Consider the following 13,700-nt stretch of genomic DNA (forward strand, 5'->3'; position numbering starts at 1 on the left):
TAGGTAACCCCTAGGGCAGGGTGCTGTGTAGGTAAAAGGCAGGACATGTACCTGTGTAGTTATATGTCCTGGTAGTGTAAAACTCCTAAATTCGTTTTCACACTACTGTGAGGCCTGCTCCCTTCATAGGCTAACATTAGGGCTGCCCTCATACACTGTTGAAGTGGCAGCTGCTGATCTGAAAGGAGCAGGAAGGTCATATTTAGTATGGCCAGAATGGTAATACAAAGTCCTACTGACTGGTAAAGTCGGATTTAATATTACTATTCTAGAAATGCCACTTTTAGAAAGTTAGCATTTCTTTGCACTTAAATCCTTCTGTGCCATACAATCCACGTCTGGCTGGGCTTGGTTGACAGCTCCTTGTGCATTCACTCAGACACACCCCAAACACAGGGTACTCAGCCTCACTTGCATACATCTGCATTTTGAATGGGTCTTCCTGGGCTGGGAGGGTGGAGGGCCTGCTCTCACACAAAGGACTGCCACACCCCCTACTGGGACCCTGGCAGACAGGATTAAACTGAAAGGGGACCTGGTGCACTTCTTAGCCACTCTTTGAAGTCTCCCCCACTTCAAAGGCACATTTGGGTATAAAACAGGGCCTCTGCCCTACCTCATCAGACACTTGCTGGAGAAGAAACCTGAACCAGAACCTACATCCTGCCAAGAAGAACTGCCTGGCTGCTCAAAGGACTCACCTGCCTGCTTTCTACAAAGGACTGCTGCCTTGCTGTTGCCCTGCTGCCTTGCTGAACTCTTGTCTGGCTGTGAAAGTGCTCTCCAAGGGCTTGGATAGAGCTTGCCTCCTGTTCCTTGAAGTCTCAGGACCAAAAAGACTTCCCTCTTTACTTGGATGCTCCGTGCGCCGAAATTTTTGACGCACAGCTTGTTTCGCGGCGAGAAAAACGCCGCACTCCGACGCTGATCGACGCGACGCTCTCGGGACAATCGAAGATCCGATGCACGGCCTCGCAAGGACAACGCCGCCCGACCTCTGAGGAGAAATCGACGCGACGCCTGCCGTGAGATCGTAATTTCAACGCGCAGCCCCACAGATCGAAGTCTAGAGGAGAAATCGACGCGACGCCTGCCGTGAGATCGTAATTTCGACGCGCAGCCCCGCAGACCGACGCGCAGCCGGAGAACAAGCAGGAAAATCCACGCACAGACCTGGGACATCTGGTAATCCCCGCGATCCACAGAAAGAGACTGTCCGCGCGCCGGAAAACGACGCCGACTTCCCTGCGTGGAAAATAACGACGCAAGTCCGTGTGTGCTGGGGAGAAATCGACGCACACACCCTTTTTCCACGCACCTCTTTGCTTGTGGCCCTCTGAGGAGATTTTTCCACTCCCAACCAGGTACTTGTGCTTAAAAGAGACTTTGTTTACATTCTAAAGACTTAAGACACTTTATATCACTGTACTGTGATATTTCTACAATTTTCCATTGCAACCTTATTCTTTTTGACCTACAATTATCCTGATAAATATTATATATTTTTCTAAACACTGTGTGGTGTATTTTTGTGGTGCTATATGGTGGTATTGTATGATTTATTGCACAAATACTTTACACATTGCCTTCTAAGTTAAGCCTGACTGCTCGTGCCAAGCTACCAGAGGGTGGGCACAGGATAATCTTGGATAGTGTGTGACTTACCCTGACTAGAGTGAAGGCTTTTGCTTGGACAGAGGGTAACCTGACTGCCAACCAAAAACCCCATTTCTAACAGTAACCCAATGTTATTCTATGAGAGAGTTAGGCTTTGCAGCAGTGAAAAACGAATTTAAGAGTTTTTCACTACCAGGTCAAGTTTGAGCCTGGCAATAGGTTTATTGTGCCAAGCTGAAATGGCACTTTCAAACTGCACACACAGTTTCGGGCCAACTAGTAGCTTTTCATTTACAGACCCTGTACTATGGAGTCAAGTAAATTAAATGTGCCATTTGGGTGAAAGCTAATATTACCATGTTTAAACGAGAGAGCACAAGCACTTTAGCACTAGTTAGCAGTGGTAAAGTGTGCAGAGTCCTAAAGCAGTCAAAATTAAAGTCACAAATATAGGAGGATGGAAGGCAAAAAGTGGGTCATAGCTTAAGGGGTTGTTTGGAGTCTTACAACCCCCTATTAAATGTATTGTCTGGTAAATAGTTGGATATTGGTATTTTCACTCAGGTTTGGTGAGATGTCTGTTTGATTTCCCAACGAATATCTACATACACTCAGACAAAAATGTGCACACTATCTCTCCCTCTCTTTGTTTTGAACGTCTTCAAAATGTTTTTCTTTCAAAATATTGTGGTTTGACTTACTTAGCACCCCTAAAAATCTGCATTCTTTTCCCTTTCCTCTGCTCCTCAAACCGCTCTTATATGCCCTGCTTGTGCTAAAATGTATTTTAACAATATATGATTGTAGGAAAATCTAAAGCTCACAACCCACCAATCTTACTGACCTAGCTGCGCCCCTGGCAAATGCTTGGGGGGAACCCAACAAGGATGTCAGGTCTAAAACTGCCCCACTAGAACTGGCCTTGTACTGTGACTTTGTCTTTGGAATTGGAAAGCCTCATTGGGGAGGCATAAGAAGGTTTGAGTGCAGGGTACGGACAAACATGACAGATTTGCACCTTAGAGCATAGCCCAATGCTGCAAGCTACTATCATTTTGTAGTCACCCAGACCATAACACCGAATAGATTAAACACCTCTTTGAGGGCACGCGAACCACGGTAATGTATGTGCCTGTTCAACACAAGAAAAAGGAAAACTAGACACATAAAAGGGTAGTTATTGCACTCACAGGACTCATAAAAAATCCTATAATGGCACAGCTGGGCGACAACAGAAGTAATGTCATCCATTGACAGCGGGCTCGGAAAAACTGAAGTTTTGCCATCTTTTTTCTAGCCCGAGATACACTACAGTACCATTACCTAGATGTGCTTGAATAGTGTAATCATCATTAAAGGCAAACCCTATGATGAAAATACCATAAAATGGGTTATTGTTTATTAACACAGTGGTATGGCCAAATGAAACACTAACATGTAAATTCTATTAAAAGATATGGCCATATTTACCAACGCAAGTTAGCGAAACATCGAAAGCTGCAGTTGCAGATGTAAAAGAACCAACATGTAAACGTGCCTTCTTCCAGGATGCAACATATTTTGTTTCATAATTCCGCTATATAAGTGAGAGAGAATAATTAAATTTAGAGTAAGAGAGCTAGAGAGAAGTAGCTGCCCCAGTTTTAAGCACGAGGTGATGAAGGAACATTTCCTCCTTTCCTTTTACCTGTCCTTTCTTTCAACTTGCTCTATTTATACTGTCTGCGGACAAATCATGTCCTTCTGCTGTTACGTAAGATGCTTGTCGTTCTGCTGTCATGCTATGAGTGGATGACGCTGCCCTACTTCTATGGGTAGTTTTAGTAGGAGGGTGGGTGGTGAGTTTTTGAACCAATATCATTGATAGTGACACCACACCAACTTCTTGGGTGCAGTGGCGTAACATTATCCCCTGCAGCTCACCTGGTTCGGAAGGGGCCATGAGCTCCAAGGGACCTCCTCAGCACAGTACGCTTACTGGGTCTGGGGCCAGTTGGTTTGCCTTCATGCACGTAGTCCTGCATCGCGCCCTGGTCATCACTGTGCACCGGTGGCAGGTCCCTGGTCTGAGAGCTCCTTACTGGGTCTTGGTTCGGGGAGGGGGGGGTCCATTGCAGGGGGGGTAGGGCTCAAGTTTTGTTACGCCACTGCAAGGGTGCAGAAAGAGGCCCTATTGTATGAAAATCCCTACTCAACTTGCATGCTGCTCCAGGCATGTGTAATGCTGCCTATTTCCTGCCAGTTTGTAGCTGGCTAGTCAGGATTAATCACCCTCTGGAACTTACGGGGGAGGATGGTGTTCTCTTCTAAAGATATTTTCTCAAAATTAAGGCTACATCCTGTATTATAAAGCGAAGTGTTACGGTAACAACAGTATACAAATATTTCAAAGTGTTATGTGTGTAACCTCGCGGTTACTTCCAATCACTGAAGGGGACAGGAGCTATGTGTAACCTGAGAAAAATCATACAGTCTTGTTGGTTAGGGGTCATAACTGATGCTCATCATTTGCCGTACATGAGAGTATGGAAGGTTTATTTAGAAAATGACTCTGAATAGTTCTGTTTTCAGAGGTTTCCTGAAACTTGTGTAGTTTTGTTTGGTTCTCTTCAGATCCCAAGGAGGGGCTGAGTGATATGATTTCAATTAGCAGACAGAGGGCTTTGAGGTCCTCCCTCCAGACCACTTCGGAAAATATGTTTAAATGATTTTAGCCTACCCACTTTTTCCAAGGTTATATTCTTTAAATGCATTTTAGAGGGTATCTGGCAGATGCTCCAACAAGCACATTTGTAGGAACACAGGTGGAAACTGACACATTAATATAATGACTGTTGCTCAAAACATATTTGTTCCTAAATTGCCCCTACTCTCATTTATTTGCTTTGTGTGCTTCACACACATATCACTCCAGACCTACTTTGTGTCTCACTCTTACTGCTGCTTCCTCACCTTTGGTTTCTCCTTCTCTTTCTGACTGACTTTGACGATTAGTCTACGTATAGTAAGTGACCTTTCAGCACTTACTTCATATTTCTATAGGAGAAGTCACTAACCACGGTCCTGATGAAGCGCCATTGGATCATTGTCTGACCGCACAGGCGCGAAACATGTCGACCCTTCAGTGTTAGGATAGAGTATTTCTCTTCCTTCCCCTTTCTGAAGAGTACCGGCGGCCATTATTTCCCCTAAGTACTCCTCTCTCGTTTTTAATCTTGGCCTGACCGCATTCTGAGTAATTAAATTTAGAGACTGAGTGTTCAGAGCCAATTTTAACTTCCTTTTCACTCTCCTTACCTTTTATTGTCAGCACGAACTGCATATTCCATCGGACTCACGATACCATCTTCGGTTCAGTGTCAGCACCATATGCGTGGTGACCCGTCAGATATTGCAGTGCCGGTCTGACGAGGAGTTAGCCCAATGATGATGCCTAGCGCCTTTTACAACGCTTGAGGGCACTCCTATCATAATACTGACACTTGTCGTCCGTCTAGACAGCTTCTTTTGGAACAGTGTACACTTTTTATTTACAGACATGGGCAACAACATCCCGGGTGTTCTATCAACTTGGTGTGATATTGACACAGGGTGCATTCCTGCGAATACCCCTACAAACATTTCCATTTACGCATATAGTCCTAAATAGGGAGAGTTAGAAGCTGCATTTGCAAGATGTTCTGGAATGCTTGAGCTCCTAATGGCCCTCTCATATAAGGCTGGCTTTTGTGTTTGGTAAGATTCGTATAAATCCACAGCTCCTTATTGTAGAGGTATCATTTTACTTGGAGATTTGAGCGGCCAGTTCTTTCAACCTCTTCTTCAGCAAAGCCTTTGTGAGGCATCTGATACGTAAGATGGCGCCAGTTTGAACTGTTCCTCGGCCTGTCTTAAGTAAATGGCCCAGCTACTATTTTCATCTTTAAAAATTGCTTTCAGGGCCCCTATCAAGCTTTATGGACACTCTGGTAAAACTTAATCTTGTCCGTTTTGCACATTATATCAATTTTTACTATTTCTAGTTCCAGTTGTATCTTTGTGTGTCTAGTTGGTCTGGGGATAAGAAATACCCTTTTATAAGCCCCTCATCTGGCAATTCCCAATAAAGTTGTTAACCTGCCCAGAAATGCAAGATGACCAAGGAAATTTCTGGTAGTAATTTCGCCTTTATCACTCTCCTTATTGGCTCTGATGTCGGTGCCTTAAGCCGGCGATAGAGTTCGCTAGAGCATAGGAGATTTTCTCTGATTTGGCTGTCAGTGCTGCTACCTTGTGCGATGTTTTCCCTATGTTGGATAGCTAGACTCCAAGGTAATGACACTTGTCTTCCGTCTCTATGTTTATCGGACAGAGCTGCCAGACTCTTTGTTAATTTGCTTGGTCGGCCAAAGACCAGAACCTTGGTTTTTGCAGCATTTACTTTTAACACATTTCTTTCATTGTAGCTGTGTAGTATGTCCAAACCCCTTTTTAGCCCCATCCGGGTTTGAGTGAGGAGGACCAGGTCATCCGCACATTGGATTATAGGCAACATGGGTCAACCCAGTCTCGGAGGCAATGTATTGCCTCTGAGCAGTTATGCACCCAAATCCGCCATAAACAGAATACAAAGGGTGGGAGCAATAACACAGCCCTGTTTTAATCCTTTGTTGGTGTTGATCTTCCTGGTTACATGTGTGCCTGTGATTGTAATTAGCACCCAGGAGTCATAATATAAAGCCATTATCAATGCTAACAGTTTTCTTGGTATCCCCCAGTCCGCCAATTTCTTCCAAAGGATTTGACGCACGACCTCATCAAAGGCTGCACTATAGTACATGAAGCATGCAAAGAGAGGCTAGGATGATGGTCTCAGTGCTTTTTGGCCTAAGTATGAGAGTGCCAGAACATTATCTAGGGTAGAGGAGCTGGGTCTGAAGCCAGTTTGATATATGGGTAAAATGTAATTTTCTACTATTCAGCTTTCAAGTTCTTGGAGCAATGCCCTTGCATAGGCTTTACTGTCTAGATCCAGTAAGGCTATCAGCCTATAGTTCTCTGGCATGGTGTTGTCTCCTTTTTTAAAAATGGGATCTAGTATTAAGCCTTTCCAGGCCTCTGGGACCACCAAGAAGGGCAGACAGTCATTAAATAGGGCGGTCATCGGTTCAGTCCAAAACGCCTGATCATCTCTAAATGTGCTCCCTGGAAAACCATTGGGGCTAGGCGCTCCGTCACGCCTGATACTACCAAGCACCTCTTGCAGTGCTTTAATGGTGATGGTGTTATGGTATCATCTGGAGCCTCATCCTCCGGATGCCCACCAGTACTACCCTCGGTGTTTGTATACTTTTCATCCACATACAGAATCCCCATATGCCTTTCCCATTCACTGGTCGAAATCAAATTGGTCGTGGTTGCGGACACATGTAGAAGGTGGTTAACATAATCCCAGAATTCTCTGCTTTTACTAAGTCACAGTAATGCCACTAGTCGATTCCAACATTCTTCTGCCTCTTTTAGCCGTAGCTTCCATATTGCGCCCCTATACTCTTTAATCTTGTGAGCCTTCTATTGGCTTCCGTTGCGGGGGTTTTGTTTCTCCTATAGCTCCTTTCTGCTTGCCAGAATCTCCTTTTAATCTGTGTACATTCTCTGGTTAATAACCCATTGCCAGCAGTTTGTTTTCTGCGTCCCGATTGTCTTCTGTGCCCAGTGGGGTCTATCTGCTCTCTGGTGGACAGATAGGCATGCAAGTCCTTATGCACAGGGACCCCATTTATCAATTTCCCCAGATTTATAGTTTATTGGCCCATTAATCTGTTTCCAGACCTCATATTTTGCTTTGCAGGGTATGCTCCATTTAATTTGTTTTGTCAATGGGCAAAGGCCAGATATTAATTGATGACCTCTGGTTTTCTAGGGCTCATATCTCATTGCATCTAGGTCAAATTCTATGGCCACTAGATTATGGTTGCTTTTAGTTCTATTGATCACCATGTGAGTTGCGCATCTGCACATCAGTGCTGAGTTTAGAAAGATATAATGTAGCGTAGAGATACTTCTAAATGTAGGAATGGTTATACCCACTGCTGTTTTACTACAATTAGTTGTTTTGAGGTCATGTTCTTTGAACAAAGATTCTAGATTTGATCTTGCTGGGTCGACGTGGGGCCTTATCTCCTGACCAAGATGGGGGATATTAAAATCTCCTGCAATCACATACTCATGATCTGGGTGTTAATATAAGAATTCCTTCAACAAGGATACAATTGATTTGACCATCGGCTGAGATTTTTATATAGATTTATGACTGTTACTGCGATAGTTCTTTTTGTAAAGGCTAAGCCGTATATGGTTAGCACCTGTATGTCGATTGTCGATTTCTCCCTGCTTTTCACTTTGACGGCTAAGTCTAACTTGACATTTATTGCAAGTCCTCCAATATGTCTTACAAACAAGTTCTTTTTTTGTGCCGATGACTGGGTTATTGTAAAGCCCGATATAGTTAGTGGCTCCACCGCCCAACATTCTTGGAAGCACATAATGTCTATCTCATTGACAAAGCTCGCAATACTGGGGCTGGCTATAAGGGAGGCCAGACCTGCAACATTCCAACTAATTATTTTTTGTGTTCTCAGATTAAGGCTTTTATGTGTTCTGAAAGTGAGGCTTTTATGGTTAAATATATGTTTCCCCTTTGACAGCCAGCGCTGTAGAGAGCCATTCCCATCCTTGTCCCCTCGTTTCACCATGATCATCTTTTCTAACGCCCAGTTGAGGCTCTCCGATGTTCTTTGTCAGCTGTACGGTGATTTTCTTATCTGTCAATAGTGGCTTTATCGCTAGATTTCCTCTCACGGCACTAAACATTTTCCTATCTGGGCGTGTTGATTGATTTCCGATAGCCAGAACTCAAGGTAGCGTTCTGTAGTTGGTTCGCTGATTTTTATACCACAGCAATCCCTCGTGTTCAAATATTCTATTGATAATACTTTGTTTGGACCATATAGTCAGAGTAGATTCATTCTGGCTGATTCATGTATAAGTGTTAAAATTTACTGTTAGTAAATCTTCCCTCACAAGGTTCTCAAGTGATGGTATGTGTTGCAGTAGTCTTAAGTTGGTTGACCTATTCAGTATATCACATGGCCCCAGAGACAGAAAAAGTGGAGTAAAAATTATTGTCGACTGATTAGAGTTTTTTTGTGCCCTCTTGTGCTCTAAATCCGCCTCACAACCATGAGTATTGGAATATTGGCATCTTCTTTCCCTACTTCATACATGGTCTTGGCCCATCCCTACCCCATCCATGGCTGGAGTTGCCTCTTGGAAGGATTTATGTTCTCCCATTTTGCCACCCTTGCTTTGATATTGGCAAACTTTCCTCCTGCCTCCCGTGGGGTTCTAACCCCTTTGACCATATGGATTCAGATAATGTCTCTCCGTGGGCTAGCCCCCGATTTATGGGGAGCATAGGAGTTTCTCCATTGCATTTTTGTCTAAAGTGTGTACTCCCATTTTTGTGCCTGAGAATTATTTTGGGTCACTCTTCCTAGATTTCCCCTTGTGGAGCACCTCCTTTCCACTTGGCCCGACTGATGGATTGTAACATCTATCTTGGCAGTGGCCCTCCTAACATCTCTTCGGTCCCAGCAGCTTAGTGTGTCCAGTTTGCTAGCAAGATGGGTCTCCTTATGCTTCTGGTTTGTGTACCAGGTAGCAAGCTGGGCATACATCTGTTCGATTGCAATTGTCATGCTGTCCATCCTCAGGTCCATGTGATCCTGATTTTTTTCCAACTGTCTGGACACATTGGCAAATCTGCTTGACACTGTTTGTTGCATGGTCTGCAACCTTTTATTCTTGATTTTCATTGGTTTTTGTTGCAGGCATTAAACTTGTAACATGGAGTTTCCTATGCCTCCGAACACCTGGTCAGTGTCAAACGTTTGTGGACTGGAGGAGATTGCCTGTGCAACAGCTCTTGGCCTTTGACGTGGCCTTCCATGTCCCAGAATGCGCCGCTGGTGTGGTCTCACAAGAGGTGCTGTGTCAGGGCTTGACTGTGTTTGGGCAGTGAACCCCTCTTCAGATATATGCTGGGGTGAACATGCAACACTGCTGGTGGGCCCTTGTGATGGTGGGGATGCACAGTATGTGTGCTGTTAATTGTCCTCTCATCCATATTAGTGGTCCCACCGTTATCTGAGTCAGCCACCTCTATGTCCGCTGCAGCTCTGTCTGTAGTGCAGAAGAAATTTACAATTACTGTTTGTGTTCAATTTTGATTTGTCTAAGCCTGACTTATATTTACTGTAAATACACATTAAAATGTAATGCATATTACACTGTGTACAATGTACTCTATGTCTCAGTATGCACTTGTATGACTGTAGTGAAGGCTAACTAGGCATGTCTCTGTATACTATGACATTTTTAGGGGACAAGCTGCACTGACCTGAGTTGGGTCCTGCTGGTGAGGTGTCTATATGCCCAAGTCCGTCAACTGACTCTAGTGCAATGGTGCCTTCAACTAGGGTCTCCATGGCAGTGGGTGCTGGCACTGTACTGGGTCCTCCTCCTGTGGCACAACTATCTGCTAGGCGGGCAGCCACCTTCTCCTTTGTTCTACCACCATTTGCGGATCTTATCCACAGACTTCTCTATCACTCCAACAGCGTTGATTCTGACCTGCATTTCCAGACGGATTTTTATTTTTTGAGCCTCGGGGACCGTCATTGGGGCCTTGCCGAAGAGCTACTCATGATGGCTACAACATTCCTCTGTAAGGATTTGCAGCTCTTTTTCAGTGAACTTTAGTTTTCTTCTTCTGTCCCCAGACTCTTTTTCTGAATACTGCTTTGCCATTTTTGGCGGGATTTGTGTCCTCCTTGCCTCAACATACTCACTTACAGCAGCAGTCTGCTCCACCTCCTCTCAGTGAGCTGCACACTATGGACATGATGAGTACTTCCTCGTTTGGGGCTCAAGCACCTGACCCAGAAAGTGCTTTAATGTTTTAAAGGATCATGTGCAAATTGTGATTTCATTCACTATTTGAGAATCACAATTTGCGATTCCATTTGCTATTTTGGTAATCGCTAATTGCGACTCGCCTATTTGCGAGTCGGATGAATTGCGTATCACAAATAAGGGCGCTTTCAAGTATGATGATTTCTTTTTGCAGTTACCTAATTTAGCTATCTACATCATCTCTTCCCACTCCAAAGATAGAGCTAGAAGGGTTAATTATCACTCAGCTATGGATAATGATTCATCAAAGTGCCAGAGATAGAAGATGTAACATTATACACCCTTTAGCCACCTCATTCAATAACAGGCTTGACCATTTGTCCCACCATCCTCTCCTCAGCAGCTCCTGTTTGTTGTACAGGGTCTAGGTAAAGGACAAGGGGAGGAAACTAACAAGTAAAGAGGGTTTCCTGACTCATGTTCATTATTTTGTATTTCTGCTGCCACCTTTGTGACCCTCGAGTTCAGGTAAACTACGGGAAGTGCGAGGTATACCAATGGACAAGCTAGGGCAACCAGCTGTGGTCCTTGATGACTTCTAGTTGATTTGCACTAAAGTAGTCCAATGACTCTATTCTTCTCTTGCTGGCCCATGCACATAAGAGAAGGAAATTCCCGTCATTACTGAATTTGTGTCATACCATTGTAATTGGCGCAGCATTTATGATACTCTCACTGTAAATAATCACTCTGAATGTGCATTCGTGGTAACCATCAACCACAAATACATGTGAACACATAAACGTGAAGTCTCCCACAATGTTTTGTAAATTTTGATTAACTACACAAAAAGCAAATTATGTGAATTTCACACACTGTAAGCATTACTTGTGCTCTAATTCCTAAAGACATGCTACATTGTGGGGAAGTAGGACAAGTGCCATTATGAGGGCAGCATATCACAGCCGAAATCCAGGAAATTGAGGTGATTACAAATAACAAACACAGAGAAAGGGTGAGAAAGTGAAGGACAAAAATATATAGGGCCAGATGTACGAACACTCTGCGATTACCTAATTATGACAATTGAATAGCATCATACATACATAAACATCTGAACTTAGATTGATCCAAACACTTATGGGCAGCTCAACCATGAACTGCAGCCAATAGATATGTACCTGGCACACACATTTGTACACATGAATGAAAAAATAATACTCGTAGCAGTGTGTTCCATTTTAAAAATAGGTGTGAAGATATCTGTACGACTAGAAAGGAAAAAGGCTTATTTTTGAAAGTGCATTATAGATAATATCTGAGCCTAGGAGAAGGGCACAGCAGAGACTTGATGGTATTAGAGCCAATTAGCTAGCTCTGTTTATGAATGTGAATCAGTAAATCTGAGTAAACTCACAGAGAGCGCTAATATCATTTAACAATGCGGTCTCAACTCTTATTTAGCTGCAAGCACAGGCAGAGCTTTAATAACTCCTTTGGATTCTGCAGTGGTTTTGAATCACCAACTACGCTTTCCAGCTGTGGCTTCAGAAAAATTAATTGTGGTTTATTTCTTTATATTTCCCAAGAAGAGGCTATTATTTTTTTCATCCAAGCAATTACCCAGTGGTTGGTGCCCTGAATTTTGCTATTAAGCTCCATGGAATTAATAAATAGCTTTTTGAATCGCTTTAACGTGATGGCTCTAGCTATTGTGTTCGTTTTGCAGACTAAAAAATGTGAATCTTTTATTCTGTTTACATCAGTGGTCTTTGGATATATCATTGCCAAGATATATCATTGCCATAAAGTTGACAAAACACATGTAGTCCTTGCAAGCATATAGTCATATTCTGAGTACACACAGACAAATGTGATAGCAAACATATTGTTCCAAAGGGAAATGACCAATTTTGAACCCAATTACCAGAACTAATGGCACATGTATGTGCAGCAAAAGCAAGTAGAATAACTTCCTCCTCCTTTACAGACCACCACCTATCAATGCAACATTTCCAGACACATTTGTAGACACAGTTTCAAACCTTATAACACTCTACTCCAAGCTATGTATTTCTGGGGACCTAAACATTTGGTTTGACAAACCCATATGCCCCATCTAAAAACTATCATCACCGGCCCAATCACACTAAACCTACATCAGATCACACACAATCCCACACAAAGACATACATAGGCCCATTATTAAAGAAAACAAACCAGGATGCACAGGACCCCAACAAATGCAGACCAATTAGAAATTGACCTTTCTTAGGCACACTGATAGAAAGAACAGCAATTACGCAGATGTCACAATTCATTGAAGATAACGCCATACTTTCAGACTTCTAAACTAGATCCTGCCCAGTAAGAGGCACAGGATCTGCCCTCATCTCCATCTGGGATGACCTTAAAAACACAGTAGACCACAATGGAGTTGCTGCATTACCTCTCTTGGACCTCTCAGCTGCCTTTGACACAGTTGACTATGACACCCTAATACAAATACTCTATGAAGCTGGCATAGAAGGGACTGCTCTCGACTGGATCACACCCTACCTTCAAAACAGAACAAATGTCATCCATACTCCCCCTTTCTCATCCAAACCATACTTCACAAAAGCCGGGGTCCCTCAAGGCTCAATCATCTTAATCATGCTTTTCAACATCTACATGAAGTCATTACCGGCAATGATCAATGAATTTCAGTTCTCATGCTACAACCATGTGGATGACACACAAATAGAATTTAAACAGGAATGATGTAAAGACATTGGAAACTCACAAACCTTCAGGTCTCTCTGAGCCGTTGATCAGTGAATACCATGGAGCCATCTCAAACTGAATGCTTCCAAAAATGAAATACCCAGATGCGGCGATGGGACAAATTAGGACCCATTTTGCGCCTGGCCTGACGATCTGGGACCACCTCCTAAAGTATTTAAAGAAGTAAGAAACTTTAGAATTACTATGGACTTCAAGTTAACAATGAATGCCCAAGTGAACAAATTAGAAAGATCAAGCTTCATCACCATGAAAACAATGTGAAACATCTTCCCCCATCTGGGATTTCCACACAAGGTCCAGGCTACTGTCGCTCTTGTACTGTCCGAACTGGATTATGCCAA

At 43.3% G+C, this 13,700-nt stretch overlaps 1 long non-coding RNA gene across 1 annotated transcript in view; it reads right to left on the bottom strand.

Annotated features, from left to right (window-relative positions):
* LOC138284202 (uncharacterized) overlaps positions 1–13,700 on the bottom strand; it is a 350,079-nt gene that overhangs the window by 43,522 nt on the left and 292,857 nt on the right. The window lies entirely within an intron of this gene.

The sequence above is a fragment of the Pleurodeles waltl genome, chromosome 3_1 (assembly GCF_031143425.1).
Source record: "Pleurodeles waltl isolate 20211129_DDA chromosome 3_1, aPleWal1.hap1.20221129, whole genome shotgun sequence".
In the NCBI taxonomy this organism is placed as follows: Eukaryota; Metazoa; Chordata; class Amphibia; order Caudata; family Salamandridae; genus Pleurodeles; species Pleurodeles waltl.